Source organism: Choloepus didactylus, chromosome X, assembly GCF_015220235.1.
Source record: "Choloepus didactylus isolate mChoDid1 chromosome X, mChoDid1.pri, whole genome shotgun sequence".
Lineage (NCBI taxonomy): Eukaryota > Metazoa > Chordata > Mammalia > Pilosa > Megalonychidae > Choloepus > Choloepus didactylus.
Window position 1 is genome coordinate 60,323,698 of NC_051334.1, and position 23,337 is coordinate 60,347,034.

General features: G+C 40.6%; 1 protein-coding gene across 7 annotated transcripts in view; it reads left to right on the plus strand.

The window, feature by feature from the left end:
• Positions 1-23,337, plus strand: part of KLF8 (Kruppel like factor 8) — a 575,849-nt gene that overhangs the window by 403,399 nt on the left and 149,113 nt on the right. The window contains exons 1-2 of one of the 7 annotated variants that reach the window (XM_037821338.1): positions 7,505-7,573; positions 8,805-8,919. The exons of the other annotated variants lie outside the window; for them this stretch is intronic. The gene's annotated coding sequence lies outside the window, so the exon portion shown is untranslated. Of the gene's footprint in view, positions 1-7,504; positions 7,574-8,804; positions 8,920-23,337 lie in introns of those variants that run through there. 7 annotated transcript variants of the gene reach the window in all.

Sequence of the window (23,337 nt, forward strand, 5' to 3'; positions counted from 1 at the left end):
TTACAGCAATTACATCTATTCCTGATTTGTAATGGCTATTTCTAGATTCTGAGATGCTGGGCTTTTTGTGTATAACCTGGTCGGTCCCTGGAACTTTGGGTATCTGCGTAACACCAGAGACTCAGAACCAGTCTGGCAGCTGTGAATGTCAGCATTACCCCATACAGAACATGTTAAAGAGTCTGAAAAAGAGTTCAACTTCAATTAGCGATATGAACAAAGTGGACTTGGTTAGGACTAAGGTATATCAGACTAAAGGGTAAAGGACAATAGTGATGGTATTTTAAAACCTCAACTTCTGTGTGAGACCAAAGGAAGAGATGTTTATTAGGTGTAAAATCTATATCTTTTTGTAACACTATATAATTTAACCTGTATGGTCAGTTTACTCAAACACCATAATTAATGGAACTTTGAATAGGGAGTGCAATGTGCTTGGTTTGTACAGGTTAGTGTGAAGCCCCAATACATCTCAGAGTAATTTGGGCAGAGAACAAAAATGTATTTGCAAAGCCCCCTTGAGGAACTGGAGGGAAATGTGGGAATATTAAACTTCCCCACCTGGGGAATTAATGACATTCTCTCAAGCATTGGGGACTACCAATTTAGAAAGCCGAGCCCTCAGTCTTGGGACTTGCCCTTATGAAGTTTGTTTACTGCAAAGGAGAGGCTAAGCCTACTTAAAATTGTGCCTAAGAGGCACCTCCAGAGAACATCTTTTGTTACTCAGATGTGGCCTCTCTCTCTCTCTCTCTCAGCCTGCTAGAGAGGTGTTCTGGTTTGCTAATGCCACCATTATGCAAAATACCAGAGATGAATTGGCTTTTATAAAGGTGGTTTATTTGGTTACAATGTTACAGTCTTAAGGCCATAAAAGTGTCCAAGCTAAGGCATCAAAACAAGTATACCATAACCAAAGGAAGGCCAGTGGTGTCAGGAAAACCTCTGTTAGCTGGGAAAGCATGTGGCTGGCATCTGCTTGATCCCAGGTGGCGTTTCACAATGGTGTTCTCCAAACTGTCAGCATCAGCTTTCAATGGCTGTCTTCAAAATGTGTCTCTCAGCTGCAGCAGTGAGCTCCTTCTGTCTGAGCTCTTATATAGGACTGCAATGATTAAGTCAAGACACATGCTGAGGGCAAGGCCACATCTCCATGGAAACAATCTAATCAAGGTGTTACCCACAGTTGCTGTGGGTCACATCTCACAGAAACAGCCTAATCCAAAGATTCTAACCTAATCAATACTAATACTTCTGCCCCCACAAGATTGCATTAAGGAACATGGCATTTTGGAGGACATAATACATCCAAACCAACACAGCAGGTAAACTTGCTACCCACCCCCCTATGTGGGACATGACTCCCAGTGGTGTAAAGCTCTTGGCATCGTGGCAAATGTCTCATGGGGATGAGCTTGGCCCTGGCATCATGGGATTGAGAAAGCTTTCTTGGACCAAAAGGGGAAAGAGAAATGAAATAAAATAAAGTTTCAGTTGCTGAAAGATTTCAAATGGAGTAGGGAGGTCATTCTGGAGGTTATTCTTATGTGTTATATAGATATCCATTATTGGTTTTTAGTGTATTAGAATAGCTAGAAGGAAATATCTGAAACTGTTGAACTGAAACCCAGTAGTAGCCTTGATTCTTGAAGACGATTGTATAACTATATAGCTTATACTGTGTGAATGTGTGATTGTGAAAACCTTGTGGCTCCCACTCCCTTTATCCAGTGTATGGGCAGATGAGTAGAAAAACGAGGATAAACAGTAAATGAATTATAGGGAGGTATGAGGGGTACAGGATGTTTTTGGTGTCCTTTTTTACTTTAATTTTTATTCTTATTTTTTTGTGGTAATGAAAATGTTCAAAAATTGATGCTGGTGATTAATGCACCACTATATAATGGTATTTTCAACAATTGATTTTACACCATGGATGATTATATGGTTTGTGAACATATTTCAATAAAATTGAAGTAAAAAAATCCATTGGTCCATCTTGCATTTTGAATGGCTCTTTTACCTGTACATCCTTTTGTAACATCATAATATTGGTCACTTGGAAAATATTGGTTGACTCTGTTAGGCAGATCTGAAAAATGTTTTCATATTTCATTTTACAATATAAAAATCACATTCATTAGTATCACCGCTAATTGCATCAGAAAAGTTTTTAAATATTAGGAAGCTGCCAAGCTCATAGTAGCATATATAAGTCTTCCAAATTTTAATTTTCACTTGAAAACTCAAAATATTATCATTGGCAAAAACAACACTGTCAGTTGTTTTATTTGAAATGACAGGCCCATTTGATTCAGTTTGGGGAAAATGTCTGCCAAAGACCCAAGTATGAATGACCACAGTTTGTCTGTCAGCTGTTCTTTCAAGTAAAAAATAGTGTTCCATGAAAAAAGTGACTAATTTAACTCACATCTCAAACACAAAAGTGCTTTTCCTCAAGACAACCATTGCACTTCACTGTGTAGCAAAAGTGCTTTTTTTTAATACATTTTTATTTGAATTTTAACATATACAAAGAATAGTGATAAACCTTATACAGCACAAATTTTTTCTGCAGACCTCAGGCCTTGTTCCACTTTATATAAAAGCACTTTTCAGAGCCTTTACTTGGATCTCTCTTCTAACTTAAGGGAGACTTGTTTAGTTTGGAGCCAAACATTTTTTTTTTTCTTTTGTCAAAGCAATTTCTCTCCTAAATCTTCCAAATAACTCTTTTTGAATTAATTGACCATCTCTGACTATCAGATTGAACAAGGAACTCATGATGACTTTACAGCACATCCAACCTACACATGAAATTCTAGTGGCTACTGTTTTCCAAATTTTATTTCAGAGGTTTACTCATCTTCACCTACACATCACAAAAATGCATTCATTCTTGATATAAATAATTTAATGTCCATTCATACTCTTGAATCTACAAGAAAACTTTACAGTGCTGAAAATAACCTTGGTTGGAGTGGTAGGAATCCTATGTTGAGTAGTACTCCCCAAATTATAAACATTGAGAAACTAAGGCTACAAGGGATAAAGTGATTTTGGGGGTAAGAATTTGTTGAGAGGTGTACGCTTGTCTATATGGTTCCATGTCAATACATCTTACCTTTTAAGTTGGGCATGGGCAGGATTGGTAGTGGAGGTGGAGGAATATGATTTAGTGACTTAGGGAGTTCTTTATAAAACTCCTACTACGGGGACATTCTTCAACAAATATATATGCATGTTAGTTAATCTCTGCCCCTCAGTTTTCTCATCTGTAAAATGGGGATAGTAATACTACCTACCTATAGGGTCATCAAAAGGAGTCAATGAGTTAATACATACAAGAAGCTTAGTATAGAGTCTGGCACATAGTTAATGCTTCAATAACTATTAATAAGTTCAATAACAACAATAATACCTGGCACCCAGGGTACAAAAATGATAAGACATGGTGCCTATCCTTAGGGACATTTTAGTCTAGTGGGGGAGGCAATTACAGCAACAAATATGTGTCCTGAGGTGAAGGGCACAAAGGAAGCAATGGTCAGTTCTACTTGGAGGGATTTGGTAAGGAAGGGAGATGATCTTGAGCCAGTCCTTTCAAGAAAAAGGATGGAATGTTTAGGTCATTTCATACAGAGAAAGCAAGGTGAGTCAAGGCATAGAAATTGGAAACAGCCTGGCATTCTCAGGGATTTGTAATCCAGGTAAGGGACAAGGAGAGTAGCAAAAGCTCTGCTGCTTGAGAGGTAGGCAGGAACCAGATCACAGCAGATTAAAGGATGATTCCTAGGTTCCTGCCTTGGATGTTGGGGTGCATGTTACCCCATTCAGGTAGTTGGTGAACTACAGGAGAAAAAACAGTGTTTTGTGGAGAAGAGGGAGGATGAGATACTTAGAAGACTTTTGGGCAGAAATACCAATTAAGCAAGTGGACATATTTGTTGGGAGGTACAGGGCTCTGAGCCTCTGTTACCTTATTTTTAAAAAGGGGTGCAGATGGCCTGGTGGCCCAGGGCTTCCCTGGAGGGCTGGTACACACTTGTGACGTGGCACAGCCTTCCCTCAGCAGAGGTCCTGGAAGAGCACGGCTGAGAAGGGGGACCCTCTTGGAAATCCCAGGGACCCTACGCCAATACCAAGGACTTGTGGGTCAGCAGCAGAGACAATCTGTGGCAAGACTGAAATGATGGCTTAGACTCTTGCAACAGCCTTAAATCTCTGGGAACACCTGGGAGGTTTGATTATTAAAGCTGCCCTGGCTCCCTAACCGCTAAGACACATGCCCCTCATTCAGGGCAGACAGCACCAACAACACACCCAGACTTGGTGCACCAATTGAACCCCACAAGAATCAGACCCCCACACACTACAAAGACGAAGTTGGGGAGAACTGACTTGAGGGGAATAGGTGACTTGCGGATGCCATCTGCTGGTTAGTTAGAGAAAGTGTATGCCACCAAGCTGTAGATATGACAAATTAGAGATTGGTGTTTTTCATATTCTGAAAGAACCCTATCAAGTAAAGCAAATGCCAAGAGGCCAAAAACAACAGAAAATTTTAAAGCATATGAAAAAGCCAGATGATATGGGGAACCCAAACCCAAACACCCAAATCAGAAGATCAGAGGAGACACAGTACTTGGAGCAATTAATCAAAGAACTAAAGACAAACAATGAAAGCATGGCACAGGATATAAAGGACATGAAGAAGACCCTAGAAGAGCATAAAGAAGAACTTGCAAGAGTAAATAAAAAAATAGACAATCTTACGGAAATAAAAGAAACTGTTGACCAAATTAAAAGATTCTGGATACTCATAGTACAAGACTAGAGGAAGTTGAACAATGACTCAGCATCCTTGAGGACCACAGAATGGAAAATGAAAGAACAAAAGAAAGAATGGGGAAAAAAATTTAAGAAAATCAAAATGGATCTCAGGGACATGATAGATAAAATAAAACGTTCAAATTTAAGACTCAATGGTGTCCCAGAAGGGGAAGAGAAGGGCAAAAGTCTAGAAAGATTATTCGAAGAAATTGTTGGGGAAAATTTCCCAAACCTTCTACACAATATAAATACACAAAGCATAAATGCCCAGCGAACTCCAAATAGAATAAATCCAAATAAACCCACTCCAAGACATATTCTGATCAGACTGTCAAATACTGAAGAGAAGGAGCAAGTTCTGAAAGCAGCAAGAGAAAAGCAGTTCACCACATACAAAGGAAACAACCTAAGACTAAGTAGTGACTACTCGGTGGCCACCATGGAGGCAAGAAGGCAGTGGCATGACATATTTAAAATTCTGAGTGAGAAGAATTTCCAGCCAAGAATACTTTATCCAGCAAAACTCTCCTTCAAATTTGAGGGAGAGCTTAAATTTTTCACAGACAAACAAATGCTGAGAGATTTTGCCAACAAAAGACCTGCCTTACTTCAGATACTAAAGGGAGCCCTAATGACAGAGAAACGAAGAAAGGAGAGAGAGATATAGAGAAATTTAACAGACATATATAGAACATTACATCCCAAATCACCAGGACACACATTCTTCTCTAGTGATCATGGATCTTTCTCCAGAATAGACCATATGCTGGGACGTAAAACAAGCCTCAGTAATTTAAAAAAAAATTGAATTTATTCAAAGCACAATCTCTGACCACAATGGAATATAAATAGAAGTCAATAACCATCAGAGACATAGAAAATTCACAAACACCTGGAGGGTAAAAATGAAAGGGGAGATGAAAACATTCCCGGATAATCAAAAGTTGAGGGACTTCATCACCAGTAGATCAGTCCCATAAGAAATGCTAAAGGAAATTGTGTAGGCTGAAAGGAAGGAACATGAAACAATTGACTGAAACCACATGAAGAAATAAAGATTTCCAGTAAAGATCACATGGTAAATATAAATACCAATACTACTGTATTTTTGATTTGTAACTCCACTATTTACTTCCTACAGGATCTAAAATACATAAACTGTAATGATAAATCAGTGGTTTTGGACTCAATGTACAATATGTAATTTTTGACAAGAACTACATAAAGGTGGGGGAATGGAGGAGTATAGGAACATAGTTTATGTGTCCTATTGAAGTTAAGTTGCTATCAAAGAAAAACAAGATTGTTATAGATTTAAGGTGTTAAATTTAAGCCCCATGGTAAACACAATGAAAGTATCAGAGAATATGACCATAGAGATGAAAAGTAGAGTATGGGTTATGAGAAGTGGGGGAAGGGGCAATGGAGAGTTAACAAATGAGTGTAGGGTTTCTGTTTGGGGTGAAGGGAAGTTTCTAGTAATGGATGGTGGGAAGGTGATGGCATTGCAACATTCTAAATGTGATCAGTCCCACTAATGGAATGCTAGGGAGGGGTTGGAATGGGAAGATTTAGGCTGTATACATGTTTCCACAATTGAAAAAAAAAGACAGTCTAAATAGATAATGACAATTAAATGCCAAGGATGATCCTGGATGGGATCTGAGGATGGAGGAGAGGAGGCTCAAAGGGACACAGTTGGGACATAAGAAAAAAAAAGGAAATATAGAATGTAAGCTTTGTATCAATGTTGAATTTTTTGAACTTCTTAGCTGTGCTTAATGGGATTGCATAAAAGAATGTTCTTGTTCATGGGAAATGTATATGTGAATTATATTGTTTGTTCAAGGATGTGTGCAGCTTGCTCTCATATGTTCAGAAGACAGAGCAATAGATAATGGATGATAGATAAGGAGGGAGGGAGGGAGGGAAAGAAAGAAATGGTGGTGTGACAGGATGTTAAAGTTGGTGGCTCGGGGTATTGGGGGAGGGGGGTCGGGGTTAGCTGGAGTTCTGTGTATGGGGTTTGTGTTGTTTTTGCAACTGTTCCTGTAAGTTTGAATTTGTTTCAAAATAAAACTTAAAAAAGGGGGGGTGCAGAGAGTATAATAATACTTATCTCCCAAGAATAAATGAGAAATGATGAATGTAAAAGCACCTGGCCCAGTGACTTGCTCATATTAGGTGCTGAATACACTGTAGCTATTATTATTTCTCCTGTCTCTCTGGTCTGTCCCTTACACTGCTTTATTTCTGTTCTTTCGTCTCTATTCTCCCCTTTAAAAGAATTGTGGTAGGGAAGAGGCACTGAAAAGGGGCTGTGGTTACTTGTGACTTCCTGGCCCCCATTCAAATGAACTAGAAATGGACTTTAGGGCAAAGACAAAAGAAATCATGGAAATGTGGTTATCCTATGAATTCTGTTCTACAGGGATCTTCACCAATGCCTGACTGAGAAAGGGTCTCAGGGGGTTGAGAACTCTATTCTTAGAGGTCTGGTATCTGGGAGACAGAGTGAGCTTTCCTTAAGTCTCTGTGCTGGGCCACATGGTATTTGCAATTCCTTCCTCAATTCCTTCTCCTTCTCCACCCACCCCTTCACCCTTACCTTCTTCCCTTATGGCTTGCTGGAAAATGCCCCCAGTTTCATTCCCTTTTCTTTTTAGCCTTCTCCCTAAGAAGACACTGTGACCTCATTGTCCTTGCTGGTGTCACACTGTTACCATGGAGAGCTAGGAGGGTAAATATTGCTTCCAGTTGCCAGCTTTCCTGCTTACCCCATCCCTCTTTCTAGACAGCCCCCACCACTCCGCGCATCCTTTTCCACCTTCCCCTGGTGAGTTAGCTTAACCTGAGTGGATAGGTGATCAAGCAGTGCGCTTGCAAGCTTCTTTTTGGGATGGATGAGGAACTGAAATTGATTCTAATTGTACCTGCGGCTACTGGAGATGGAAGGAGGAGGCAGCTATCTCTGCCCAGGGCCCCGCCCTACCCCCACCCTGCTGTCTCCTCCTGTTAAGTCCCACCCTTCTCCACCTCCTCCCACTTAGCACTTTCCTCTAGCGGTCGCCGGTCCCTTTTAAGGAACTCCACCCTAGGTGGAGTCTTCGATATTCATACCTCACTTGGTCGAATCGGGCCTGAGAGAGCCGGAGTCACCCCACCCGCTCAGGTTGCCCAGCGAGCACTTTTAGTTTCTGATCTGCGTGGGGTCCGGCGAAGAGGAGCGGGGTGTCTCCAATGGGACAGCTAGGTTCCTCCAACACACCCCGCCCCAGAGGATCCACAGGAGCTGCGGACGTTTTTTGCTGAAGCCCCTGGGGCACTCCTATATATTTCTGCCAATCAGCGGCATTTTCCCCACCCTTTTCTTTTTAGAAAGGAGCTGGGGTGTGCAGTAGCGGCGATGGCGGTGGCGGGGGTGATGGGATCCCCTTTTGGTATCTCTGGTGGATTCTCGTCTTGAAGGATTTTCTCCCACCCAACTTTTTGTTCAAATAGTGCTTTGGGGTCTAGGTTGATTGGTTTTTGTAGTTCAAGTAGTGCTTTGGGGACTAGGTTGATTTTTTTAAGCCCCCATCTGCGGCCCACCCCTCCTCAGGGGTGTGTGGAGTTCAGAGGATGGGTGGAGAGTGTGCTTGGCCAGAACCGAATTGTTGGAGGTGAAAGGGAGACGAAGGCTCCTCAGTCTTGGCCACTCCGGCCCAGAGAACCCACTTTATTTTTAGCTGAGGAAAATAGCTGCATTGGCGGCAGTGGGAGAATTGTTTTTAGGAAGTCTGCTCTGCCGGTCCGCGGATTTTGGGCTGGATGCTTGAGAGCTTTGTTTCCCTTGTTCCGAGTGTGGCCCAGCTGGCTCTGAATCGACTCCCTCCCCTCTCGAGCCCTACCCGTTTTCCTGCCAGGAGAAAAAGGGGAGGTGGGGGGCCGAGGGAGAGAAGTGGAGAGCCTGTCGCCTGACCCGTTGTCAGAAAGGGGCCGATGTGAGGGGAACAGCTGTCTTGCGACCAGCTCAGGAGTATGACCCTCCCCGAGGACGGCATGAGCTCCAGACGCTTCAAGAGTCCCCAGCTAGTGACAAGGACGGTAAGTGACTCTGGGATTAGAATTCACTCACCCCCATCTGTCTGGTATAGATCCTATTTCCCCTCCCCCCACCTCACACCGCACTTCTCTTTGAGTTTTTAGCAGCAGAGGGGAGGGGGAAGGGTAAAAACGCTAGGTGGAATCAAGTGAAACTCAAGGGAAAACGACTTTGCTAAAGGGCTGGGCAAGAGGGGGATAGGAAGGGGAGGGGGCACTTTGGGGAGCCGCGTGGGAGAGGTGAAGGGGGGCAAGAATAGATAACTTAGTCCTTTCTGGCTCGGCGCTCTGCTCTCAGTCCTCCTTTAGTGGTACTATGGTTTGTCTTCGACTTAACCCCACAGAGCCAAAGTTGCAGTCTGAGAGAACAGTATTCAGAAGGCCAAAGCTCCCAGGTGACACCCCTAAGCAGTAGCAGGGACCCAGAGATGCTTCTAGAAAGAGGGAGGAGGGGACAGTGGATTAAGGTGTGAACCGAGGCTATAGGGAACACCGAGGGCATGGCCTGTGAGGCATTAGCGGGGAGGAGCTGCTTTGGGCGTGCCGCACTTTAAGGAGGGACTGGGCTTGGTTGGACTGGGAAGCTTAAGCCTAGGCCCTGCCCTGGCAGGTGGCCAAAGCCGTTGGCTTGTGGGTGATTGCTGGAGCAAATCTACTTTGTTAGCCACTTGGAAGAGCTGTCTTTTTGTGGGTTTTTCTTTTTCTTTTTTTTAACCCTGAGAAATGGTGAAAAAGAAGTCACATTCAAACAGGTGGTCAAAAGAATGATGCCTTTAAGCTCTCAACTTGTTTCCTTTGGTGTTGACTTCATTTATTAAATGCCTGTCTGATGTCACCCAGTGGGATAAGAACTGGGTAATGAAAATACTGTTAGTTTGGATTTGAAACTGATGTAAGAAGACTTGATGGTTTGGAGTAACAGACAGATCAACTTTGAAACATCATTATCACCACTATTACCTGGGCATTGCTTTTCTCCTCTATAGAATGCCAGTTAAACCTATCTCAAAAGATATTTGGGTAGATTAAATACCAACGTGTATGTGACAAAGGCTGCCCCTCATATCTTAGTTTCACTTCCTTTTCCTACCCAGTTTGGGACTGTTTTTCTGGTGCACTGCTTTGCTGTCCTTAAAACACCTTACAGGTGGGGTGGAAGGAGACCTTGGGAGATTGAATTAGCTTGCCCAGGGACTCAGGCTAGAACATAGGTTTTATTAACTTCTGATTTGAAATTGTTCCCACTGGAGTTTATCACTTCTGAGAGAAAGGGACACTAGCCTGCCTTTCCCCTCATTCTTTGGGCAATTTAACCAGAATGATATAACCTTTGTCAAAAGAAACCAGTGACTCAGAGATGAGTTCATGTCATTCTTCAGAGTTTTGAGGGAAGCCTTATATATGAGAGTTGTTAATCTTTGGTAACTGTTGGGGACATAGAGAATGGGCTTGGAGCAGTGTCTTCAGGTTAGACAGATAGGAGACATAGGAAGGGCAGAAATATGAACTCAAAAGTAAAAGTGATAGATGCATCTAGTTCATCCCCAAGACCAAGCTGATTAACAGCTCTACTTTCAGAGCCCTGGGGAGCTATAGGTTTCTCTTGTTTAGGCTTTCAGGATACATTGGAAAGAAAATTGGAAAAAAGCATAAATCAGAACCCACATTTCCCCACCCCACCTCTGTCATTCTAATATATGCATTTTTGAGATGAGGCCTTTGTTGGTTCAGCAAATTGAACGCAAATATACAAGCCACCAAGCCTAATCTAGTCATCTTTCATCTCTCTAGATTGGGTATGTGTGGTAGTGGTATGGAATCAACCATTCATTCCTTCTAATTCTGTTAGGGGCATTGTTGTTTGACACATTTGACACTCGCCTTTCTTTAGTTAGTTGTATTTTGTGACCTAACTTAAATTTTTGAATGAAGAGATTTCCTTTGGATATATAATTCATTTAGCAAACGTGTGTTGGGATACTACATGTCAGATACTATATTGGAATAGTGTTAAAAACTCATTTTTTATTCCTTCTATCTTAAATGTCTGTCTCTTTTCCCCCTCCAAACCCCAATCTTCAAGTCCTACTTAAGTCCCTGACCCCCACATCAAGCCTTCCTTATCTCCTCAGCTATTCCTTAGAAATAGAAATTGTACATCACTGTATGTGCTGCTCAGTTGATACTTATGAACTGCCTTGTAATGCACTTGTTTTCATGATTTTCCTTAAAACAATATTTGTAATATTCTCTCCAACTGTAATCTCAACTAAAATGCCATTTCTATAAAAATGTTCCTGATTTTAGCATCTAGAAATACACTCTTTTGAGTTTCCATAGGACTTTACCTGTACACTCCCTGCCCTGTATTGTGGTCGTTTGTGTACATATATAAGTCCCTATCCCCTTTTTAGACTGAAAGCTGCTTGAGGACATGTACTATCTTTGTATTTTCAAAATACTAACCCAATTGCCTTTTCTATGTAAATACTTAATACATATTTTGTGGATAATCACATTCCAAAATCTAGCTCCAAAATGCTGTTTTATGAATAAAGAAAACTTGATTGAGATGATTGAACTAGGTAATCATCTAGTATGTTTGCCATCTCATTACTAAGTAGAGTGTGAATGAATTAATTAATCACCTGATAACATTGGGCTCATTTGTTTACCCAAAAATAATGTGAAACCAGGTTCGGTTCACTTTGTGATCCTAGATTTGGATTTTTATACAATATAATCTGATCTATTATTCCCAATTCAACTTTATCATCAAGTCTCAGTTTCTTCATCTCTAAAATGACCTGGTAATTTGTTATTGTAAATTATGTAAGGAAAGCATTGGACCCCAGGGCCTGATTTCTAATAATTATTCAGTCAGTGGAGATTCTCATCATTTTTGTTGTTTTGAGTAATTTATTTTTTAAATACTGCTTGTGTGTTTGAAGAGGAAGAGATAGACTAGTGGGACAGGAAGTTTGATTTAAATGTCTGTAACATACTGAGTGCTCTGTGTAATATATTAAAAGATGTTATCTGTGTACTTACGCAAAATAAATGCAATCTGGACAAACCAAACTCTGCGATTATTAAACACCTTAAATTACGGACTTATAACATAACTCTAGAGCCCAATCCAGGTATTTAAAATCAGTGACACTTTGACATTCTGTTGTAACCTCAAATTCTACATTTCTAAAGTAGAATCCATTACCACCAGGCTTTTCCTCACCCTTTATTCAAGACTTCTCCTTTTCACTTCCCTGGTTCTGCAACTTACTGTCATTGTAAACTTGGTGAAATTATTTAAACTCTGGACTTGAGTTTTCTCATCTGTGGATTTGGGATAATAGTAGAAACCATGTCACAGATTTGTAGTGAGGAATAAATGTGTTAATTTTGTAAAATGCTTAGAAGAATGTGTGAGAGTGTAGTATGCAGTGGAAAAAATGTAGTTCCTGTGGTTTCCATACCCCAGGCTCAAAATTCTGGCATCCAACTTTTCTCTCTTCCTAAGTTTATATATGTAATCAATTGCCGAAGGCTATTGTGTTTTTTTCTCTTTATATCTGGCTCAGGCCCTTTCTTTTTATTCTAACTGCTACCACTTTAATTTAGGCCAGAGGTGCACACAGTTAGCCTACAAACCAAATACAGCCCATACATGTGTTTCATTTGCAGTAAAATTTTAAAACTCATTACAAATTTATTTTACATTGATAATGCATTCTACGTGGCTCAAAATTCAAAATATACAAAAGGGTATACAGGCTCCCTCCTATTTCTATCTCCTGGCCACCCATTTTGTCTCACTATAGGCAACTAAAATTATCTGTTTACTAGGAATCCTTCAAGGGATATATTTTATGGCTATCAAGGAATCAAGGAAATGAGTATGTGAGTGTGTGTGTGTACCTGTGTGTGTGTATATGTTTTTCCACTCCTTTCTCTTATACACAGATTGTAACACACTGTACGTATTGTTCCATACTTTGCTTTGTTCACTTAAAAATATACTTTGGAAATTTTTCCATACTTGTACATAAAAAGCTACCTATTCTTTTGTGTGACTGCACAGTTTTTCATGTATGGATGAACCAAAATTATTTAAGCAGTCTTCTATTGATCGATGTTGAAGATATTTCCAAACTTTTGCAGTGTTGTTTGTAGTAGCAATAAAAAAAAAACCTTGTACATATGTCAATTTTCCCAGTCCCACATTTTAAAAAATTGGTTGGTTACTGTGCTGGTTTGAATGTGCTATGTCCCCCAGAAAAAGCCATGTTCTTTGATGCAATCTTGTGGGGCAGAAGTTTAAGTTTGAGTGTTTCCATGGAGATGTGCCCCACCCAACTGTGGGTGATGACTCTAATTGGATAATTTCCATGGAGGTGTGACCTCTGCCCATTCAGCACTATATATAGGCTCAGACAGGAGCTAGCTTGCTACAGCCAAGAGGGACACTTTGAAGAAAAGCACAGGAGCTGCGGATGAGAGGCAGTTTGAAGACAGCCATTGAAAGCAGACTCTTGCTCCAGAGAAGCTAAGGGAGGACAATCACCCCAAGAGCAACTAAGAGTGGTAATTTTGAGGAACTGCAGCCCAGAGAAGAACGTCCTGGGAGAAAGCCATTTTGAAACCAGAACCTTGAGCGGACACCAGCCACGTGCCCTCCCAGCTAACAGAGGTTTTCCAGACACCATTGGCCCGATTGAAGGTACCTGATTGTTGATGACTTACCTTGAGCACTTTATGGCCTTAAGACTGTAACTTTGTAACCAAATAAACCCCCTTTATAAAAGCTGATCCATTTCTGGTGTTTTGCATTCCAACAGCATTAGCAAACTGGAACAGTTATCAACATTTCAAAATCAGGAGATTTCACACAAAAATCTAGAATTCCACCTTTTCTTAAATAGTAAGAAGATATTTCTTCTTGGCAACAATTGTCTAGAGTTGATGAACTGCTTCCTCCCTCTCCTTTTAGACATGGCATGTATTCTCAGTTCACCATATCCTCAGTTGACCTTACCCTGCCTGGGCCCTATAGATATTGAGTTCCTGGTCCATTTTTAAGCTCTTACCACAATACACTTGTATTCTAATAGCTTCTAGTTCTACCTTGATTCTTTCTGCCCTCTCTATTCTATTCTATGGCCCATTGCCAATAAATATTCCTTAAAACACATTTTTCATTGTGCCATTCTCCTTCATTCCAGAATCATTTTCTGGATGCTTGCAATCTTCCAGGCATCATGCTAGATAGTGGAATTACAATAGTGAACAATTCAGATGTGGCCCTTGCCCTCACAGACTGCATTGTCTGCTTTTCCTCTCATCTGGATTTTCTTTCTGTCCTTTTGATCCAAGTTTTCAAGGCCCACCTCACTACAGACTTCTTTGGCATTTTTTTTTTTTCTGTCTATTCCAACTCTCCTCATCTCCTCTTCTAATTATAGCTTAAAGTTTCAAATCTTAATTCAGCACTGCAGCATCTATTACCTTGTATTGTTTGATTGCTGTTGTTTTATGCATAGTTTTGCCTCATCACTGAGATCTGGGATCTCAAACTCAAATGTCTACTAGGCCCAGTAAAATGAGAGGAGTGTGTCTTGTCTAAAGGGGGAAACCACTTATCAGCTCCAGCTATTTTTTTCTCTTGTGCCATTGTACACCCATGTTGTAAGGTCTCCCAACTTTTCCAGAAAAGCAAGAAATAAGATTTTTGAAAAATATGATATCTGCTTTTGAAAGGTTGGCAACCAATTCAATTTTAATTTTTAACAGGCCAGCATCAGCAGTGCAATGCTAGTTTTCTCCATTTAACCTAGAATGCAAATTCCCTGATGGTAGAGACCAGAGACCAAGCCCTTAATTTTCTCCCAGTCAGTATTATGTCTAGCCACCCCCCACCCCCGCCAGCACACAATGTCAGTGTTGGCTATTCAGTAGGTCCTTTGTAAAGGCTTTGTTATCATCAGAAAGTTCCTCTAAAAGGTCGACCCTGACCACTAATGTAGCAGTTCTGCTTTCTTCATATATTCAACATGTGCCTTTGAAGACAATCATCAGGTCAGCTCTCTTTGTCATAGGCCTGCTTTTTTTTTCCAAATGTAACCATCCAGATTCCTTGATCTGGCTCCCTTTTTCCGTTTTAAGAAATTGGTTCTTTATTTTTCTGGAGTTTCTTCCACTATTTTCTGTATTTCTCTTCTACTTCTCATTTTTCTTGAAATAGAAACTCACAAACATGGTATTATGTCTCCTTTGAAAGGTCTTCCCAATGCTAACCAAATATTTAACATCTGATTATTTGGGGACTGATTGTACCACCTCTTTTGTTTGTTCCTATGCTGTCAATATTCTAGTTGTTTCATCTTCAGTTAGAATGGAGGAGTGGGGAGTGATGTCATTTTCTTGTTTTTGAAAATAGTGGTGATAAAATATACAAAATAGTTGTTGCTAAAACAATAATAATATAATGCCCCTGGTTTATTAATAGAGATGATGTAGATTTACAGAAAAGTCATGCAGAAAATTGAGTACCACTATACATTCCCTCAAACACACAGTTGTCCCCATTATTAACATTTTGCATTACTGTGGTACCTTTGCTACACTTGATAAAACAATGTTGTTTTAATTATACAATTAGCAATAGTGTATAGTTTACTTTAGGGCTCACTGTATGGGTTCTACAGTCCTATGTTTTTTAAAAAATATTTATTCTAGAACATATATCTATAACCTAAGTTCCCCCTATTAATCACATTCAAATATATAATATGGTGATGTTAATTACATTCACAATATTGTGCTATCATCTCCACCATCCATTAAAATTTTTTTCAATCACCCCAAACAGAAACTGTTTCATTTAAGAATTATCTCCTCAATCCCTATATCTACCCTGACCCTGACAACCGTTATTGTAGTTCCTGACTCTGAAATTGATTATTATAATTATTTCATATCACTGAGATCATCAATATTTGTCATTTTATTTTTGGCTGATTTGACTCAATGTGATGTCTTCAAGGTTCATCCATATTGTTGCATGTATCAGAACTTCATTCCTTATTATGGCTGAGTAATATTCTATTGTGTGTATATATGACATTTTGTTTATCGATACAACTATAGCTGGACACTTGGGTTGCTTCCATCTTTTGGCAATTGTAAATAATGTGGCTATGAACTTTGGTTTGCAAATATCTGATAGAGTTTCTACTTTCAATTCTATTGGGTATATAACTATAACTGTGATTACCTGGTCGTGTGCTAATTCTATACTTAACTTTCTGAGAAACAGCTCAAATGCTTTCCACGTTGGCTAGATCATTGTATATTCCCAGCAACAATGAACAGGTGTCCTATTTCTCTACCTCCTCTCCAACACTTGTTATTCTTTGTTTCTTTTAAATAGTATCCATTCTATTGGATGAGAAATGGTATCTCATTGTGGCTTTGATTTGCATTTTTCTAATGGGTAATGACGTGGAGCATGTTTCCATGTGTTTTTTTGGAAAGCAGCTATTCAATTCTTTTCCCCATTTTTAATTGGGTTGCTTGCCCTGTTGTTGTTGAGTTGAGATTGATAATTACTTTATATATTCTGGATATGAAATGTTTATAAGATACGTGGTTTCCAAATACTTGCTCCCATTCTGTAGTATGTCTTTTTAACTTTTATGATGAAATTCTTCGATGCACAAATCTTTTTAATTTTAATGAAGTCCTATTTATCTATTTTTTTCTTTTGTTGCTTATGTTTTGGGTGTAAAGTGAGAAAAAATTGCCTAACATGCTTCCCTATGTTTTGTTCTGAGCTCTGTATTTTGGTTCCTATATTTAGGTATTTGATCCATTTTTAGTCAATTTGTGTGCATGGTATGAAGTAGGAGCTCAACTTCATTATTTTACACATGAATATCCAGTTTTCCCAGTGTCATTTATTGAATAGACTATTCTTTCCCAATTGAGTGGATTTCACATGCTTGTCAAAAATCAGTTGGCCAGTATGATCCAGCAATCCTGTTACTAGGTATATACTGGGAAGAACTGAAAGCAGGTACATGAATAGACACTTGCACGCCAATGTTTATGGCAGCATTATTCACAATTGCCAATGGATGGAGGCAGGCCAAGTGTCCATTGACTGAAGAATGGATGGGCGAACTGTGGTGTGTACGTACTATGGATTATTGTGCAGCTGTAGGAAGAAATAAAGTCATGATGCATGCAATGACCTGGATGAACCTTGAGTACATTGTGTTGAACAAATAAGCCAGAAACAAAAGGACAAATATTGTATGGTCTCACTAATATGAACTCATTATAATGAGCAAACTCTGAAAGTTAAATTTGAGATTATAAGTTATCAGAAGATAGAAAGAGGGTAGATATTGGGCAGTTGATGCTTAAAGAGTACAGAATGTTTAATAAAGTTGATTGTAAAGGTTCATAAATGGGTAGCATAGTACTGTGTGATGGTAGCACAATGCTGTAAGTTTAAGTAACAAAGCTGAGTGTGAGTGCATTGAAAGAGGAAGGCTAAGGTCATAAATGTCACTAAAGGAAAGCCAGAGGAAAAAACACTGGGACTGTGTAACAGTAAAACCTGGAGTGGATGATGATGGTGGTTAATTGTACAAATATAAGAAAGTTCTTACACGCACAAGAACAAATGTATGTATCTATTATGAGATGTAAATAATAGGGTGGTATATGGGAAAAAATACAATTAGTGTACACTAAGGTCTATAGGTAACAGTAACATTGTAATATTCTTTCACTAATTGTAACAAAGGCACTATACCAAAGCTAAATGTCAGTAATAGGAGGGTATAGGAGGCATGGGTTTTTTTTTGGGGGGGAGGGAAGTGAGAATGTTCCCATATTGACTGTGTTGGTGAATGCATAACTATGTGATTATACCAAGAGCCATTGATTGTACAGTTAGGATGGAGTGTATAGTGTGTGAATAAAACTGTTTAAATTAAAAAAAAGAATTAATGGCATACAAATCACCTGGGGATCTTGTTACAATGCAAACTCTGGTTTAGTAGTTCAAGTTTGGGGCCTGTGGTCTGCATTTCTAACAAGTTCTTAGGTGATGCCAACACTGCTGGTCCAGTGTGGTAGGCAGCCTCCAAAGGCCACCAGAGATCACTGCTTCCAGATATTTGCACCCCTGTTTAATCCTCTCCCCTTGAGTGTGGGTTGGATTTAGTGACTCAGTACTAAAGAGGAGGATAGGGCCAAAATAGATGTCAGTTCTGAGATTCGGTTATAAAAAGACAACAGCTTCTGTCTCAGTGCACTCTATTTCTTGAACCACTCGCTCTGGGGGAAGCCAGTTGCTGTGTTGTGAGGCAGCCTTGTGAAGAGATTAATGTCATGAGTATATGAGGGAGGCCTCTGGCCAACAGCTGAAGTAGAGAACTGTGCTGGTTTGGATGTATTATGTCCCCCAAAACGCCATGTTCTTTGATGCAGTCTTGTCGGGGCAGACATACTAGTGTTGATTATGTTGGAATCCTTTGAGTATTTCCATGGAGATGTGACTCAGTCAACTGTGAGTGAAATTTGATTGGATAATTTCCATGGAGGTATGGATCCTGTCCACTCAGGGTAGGGCTTGATTGATTTACTGGAATACTCTAAAAAGAGCCATGCAGGCCCAGATGATGACATTTTGAAGAATGCACAGGAGCTGAGAGAGGAGTGGGAACACAACCCGGGATCAGCAGACAGCAGCCACATGCCTTCCCAGCTAACAGAGGTTTTCCAGATGCCATTGGCCTTCCTCTGGTGAAGGTATACTTGTGTTGTGCCTTAATTTGGACATTTTCATGGCCTTCAGACTCGAAATTTGTAACCAAATAAACCCCTTTATAAAAATCAGTCCATTTCTGGTATTTTGCATGACAGAAGCATCAGCAAACCGGAACAGATTTTGCGACCAGGGAAGTGGGGTGTTGCTGCTGCTGAGTTTGCAAATACCAAACATGTTGGAATGGCTTTTTAAATGGATAATGGGAAGATTCTGGAAGAATTGTGAGAAGCTTGATAGAAAAGGCCTAGATTGCTTTGAGGAGACTGTTTGTGGAAATACAGACTCTAAAGATACTTCTGATGAGGCCCTGAGCAAAAATGATGAATGTGTTGTTACAAACTTGAAGAAAGGCAATCCTTGTTTTAAAGTGGCAGAGACTTTTGCAAAATTGAGTCCTGGTGTTGGATGGAAGGAAGAATTTGAGGATGACAAGCTGGGATACTTAGCTGAGGAGATTTCAAAACTAAAAGCTGTGGATGTAGCCTGGCTTCTACTTGCAGCTCATAGTAAAATGCGAGTGGAGAGAGATAAACTTAGAACTGAACTCTTGGGTTCAAAGAAACCAGGAACTGATGGTTTGGAAAATTCTGGGCTTCCAGGGTTGGAACCCCAGAAGCTATAGCCTACGTGAGGATTTAACCAAACGTGGAACCTGACCACCATTTCAGTACAAGCCAGGATTGGAGATGGAGTTATCCAGAAAGGATTTGTGGAAAGTCCTATTGTCTGACAGTTTTGACCCCTGTAAACTGCATGCCAAGCCTATGAAATTTTTGCAAGATCTGTATAGACAGAACCACTGCTGGTCTGGACTGTAGGGGACAGAGAAGGGACAAAATGAAGAAAAAATTTCTTCAAAGGCAGAATCATGGAAATTGAGGTCTGTAGTCAAGAAATCTCAGGCAAGGAGAGCACAGCAACCCATAAATGTGGAAATGGTGAGTTTGCCCCAGAAGCAAGGGTGAGCCTTCCACCTCTATGTTCAGGAAGAGTGCTGCCACCCCACTGTTCAGACAGGGGAGAACCTTTGGCCCAGATAGGCAGTCTGGGTGGCACCCTGTTGCTTGAGGAGGCTGAGAAGAACATGGTCTCCCCAATGTTTGGATATTTTGGAGCACTCATCCCAGCATTTGGAGACAAAAGGGCTGCTGTGTAAGCCTTTGGAAAGTGTGGGACTGCCACTCTCTTAAGCTCCAAGGATAGAATGCCATTCTATAAATGACTCTCAGACTTTGAAATCTAATGGAGTTTGCCCTGTGGCTTTTAGGAACTGTTTTGGTCCCTTAAACACTGTTTTCCTTACTGTTTCTCCTTATGGCAATGAGAATGTTTATCCTATGACTATCCCTCCTTTGTATTTTGGAAGCAGATAACTTGTTCTACGTTTCACAGGTCCACAGCCACAGGGGAATTTTGCTTTATGACAGACCATGCCCGTAACTGATTTTGATGGGATCTTGTACTTACCTATTGTTACTGAAATGATTTAAGTTTTTGTGATATTGTCATGGGATGAGTGTATTTTGTATATGGAAAAATCATGTCATTTTGGGGACCAGAGGTGGAATGTGCCAGTTTGGATGTATTATTTCCCCAAAAATGTCTTGTTCTTTAATGCAATCTTGTGGGGGCAGATGTATTAGTGTTGCTTAGGTTGGAATCCTTTGATTGTTCCCATGGATTTGTGACTCAATCAATTGTAAGTGAAATATCTGATAGGATAATTTCCATGGAGATATGGACTCTGCCCATTCAGGGTGGGTCTTGATTTAATTACTGAAGTCCTATAAAAGAGCTCACAGACAAAAGGACCTCAGAGCAGCTGAGAGTGACATTTTGGAGAACAGCTGAGAGAGATGTTTTGGAGACAGCCATTGAGAGCAGACTTTTGCCAATGATTTGGAGATACTAGCCCAGAGTTTGCTCCAGAGAAGCTAAGAGAGGACAAAATGCCCCAAGAATAGCATTTTGAAGAATGCCCAGGAGCTGAGAGAAGAGCTAGAACACAACCTGAGATCAGCAGATGCCAGCCTCATGCCTTCTGAGCTAACAGAGGTTTTCCAGATGCCATTGACCTTCCTTTCATGAAGGTATACTTGTGTTGATGCTTTAATTTGGACATTTTCATGGCCTTCAGACTCTAAATTTGTAACCAAATAAACCCCCTTTATAAAAGACAATCCATTTCTGGTATTTTTCATTACACCAGCATTAGCAAACCAGAGCAGAACTGAAGTCTTCAGTCTAACAGCTCATGAGAAACACAGGCCTTGGAATGAGCTTAGAAGTGGATTCTTTCTGATTTGAGTCTGAAGATGAGACCACACCCTTGGCTGACAGCTTAACTTCAACTTCCTGGAGACCTTGAGCCAGAGGCAAACTACACCCAGATCACTGCCCTTCAGAAACTGTGAGATAATAAATGTTTGTTCTTTTTTTTTTGAAAAAATCAATTGACCACAGTGACATCATCAACATGGCATTGTAAGACATCCCCTGAAAACCTTCTCCAGAGAATCGGTGAATAAAAGGACAAATCCAAGTTGCTTAGAACTCTGGATGACAATAGAGGGTAGAGAAAGACTCCACAAAAGCTGAATTGAAAAAAAGAAAAATATCAAGTAGGAAATTTCCATCCCATTCCTGCTGGTCCATTCTACTTCCCCTGACTTGGTTTCATGCAGCTTGGGAGTTGCACAGAGGCAGCAGCCAGGTCCCTCTCACTGCAGAAGCAGACTAAAGAGCCACTTACAAATTAGAACCCCATGTATATGAAGTCACAGAGACCCAAGTCTGCAGAGACCCAGGGTGGAAAACAAGACTCTAAGTCAGGCTGCATACAAAAGGGCCCCCAGAAGGGGAAAACAAGAGTGATGGCAGCAGAACTAGTGATAAGAGGTGCACTTGCTCAATCCTGTTTCTGTTGACTGGACCACCTAAATGCAAAAAAAAAAGTATTTCTGGAGTGATCCACCCTTCTGGATTGACCCCATCTGGCTCCCCAGGATGGGGTATCCTAATGGGGAAGAAAGCAGAGGCAGAAAAGCCTCATAGAAAAAGGGGTTTAAACTGAATTGCCATGGGACAGAACAGGTCCCAGAACTGAAAAGTTTAAGGAAAAGGGGGAACTGAGTGAGTGAGAGAATTTAAACAAATCATAGGAAGTGGGGAGAAAATTCTGCACAAAACAGAAAAGATCAGAATTCCTGGGGAAGAAACAAAAGAAAGGAAGCTTTCCTCTGGAGGTGAAACAATTGCAAAAAGGTGTGCAATCTCAAAAATTGTACCACATATCTAGGGCAAGAATCATGTAGAAGAGCTAAGAAAATCAGAACAGTTAAACACAGGTTATCCTAAAAGTCTAGAATAAGTTAGACCAAACAACAAAGACTTTAACACAAAACCAATCCACAATAAAACTCTAGACAAGAGGGAGAAACTGACCTTCAGAGTTAACTCCTTAAGATACTCAGATGCCTAGATATCAGCAAAAAAAAAAGGCAAGCCATACTAAGAAAGAGGAAGCTATGGCTCAGCCAAGGTAACAAGTTAAAACTACAGAGGAGATACAGAATTTGGAACAACTAATCTAATATGTTCAAACGAGTCTCCTAAATCAGTTCAAGGATATGAAGGAAATCATGGCTAAAGTGACAAAGGATATTAAGAATATCTGCAAGCATAAAGAAGAATTTGAGGAGGCGGGGCAAGATGGCGGACTGGTGAGCTGTATGTTTTAGTTACTCCTCCAGGAAACTAGGTAGAAAGCCAGGAACTGCGTGGACTGGACACCACAGAGCAATCCGACTTTGGGCATACTTCATACAACACTCATGAAAACGTGGAACTGCTGAGATCAGTGAAATCTGTAAGTTTTTGTGGCCAGGGGACCCGCACCCCTCCCTGCCAGGCTCAGTCCCATGGGAGGAGGGGCTGTCAGCTCCGGGAAGGAGAAGGGAGAACTGCAGTGGCAGCCCTTATCGGAAAATCGTTCTACTGATCCAAGCTCCAACCATAGATAGACTGAGACCAGACACCAGAGAATCTGAGAGCAGCCAGCCCAGCAGAGAGGAGACAGGCATAGAAAAAAACAGCACGAAAAACTCCAAAATAAAAGTGGAGGATTTTTGGAGTTCTGGTGAACATAGAAAGGGGAAGGGCAGAGCTCAGGCCCTGAGGCTCATATGCAAATCCTGAACAAAAGCTGATCTCTCTGCCCTGTGGACATTTCCTTAATGGCCCTAATTGCTTTGTCTCTTAGCATTTCAATAACCCATTAGATCTGTGAGGAGGGCCCTTTTTTTTTTTTTTAAATCCTTTTTCCTTTTTCTAAAACAATTACTCTAAGAAGCCCAATACAGAAAGCTTCAAAGACTTGCAATTTGGGCAGGTCAAGACAAGAGCAGAACTAAGAGAGCTCTGAGACAAAAGACAATAATCCAGTGGCTGAGAAAATTCACTAAACACCACAACTTCCCAAGAAAAGGGGGGTGTCCGCTCACAGCCATCATCCTGGTGGACAGGAAACACTCCTGCCCATCGCCAGCCCCATAGCCCAGAGCTGCCCCACACAACCCACT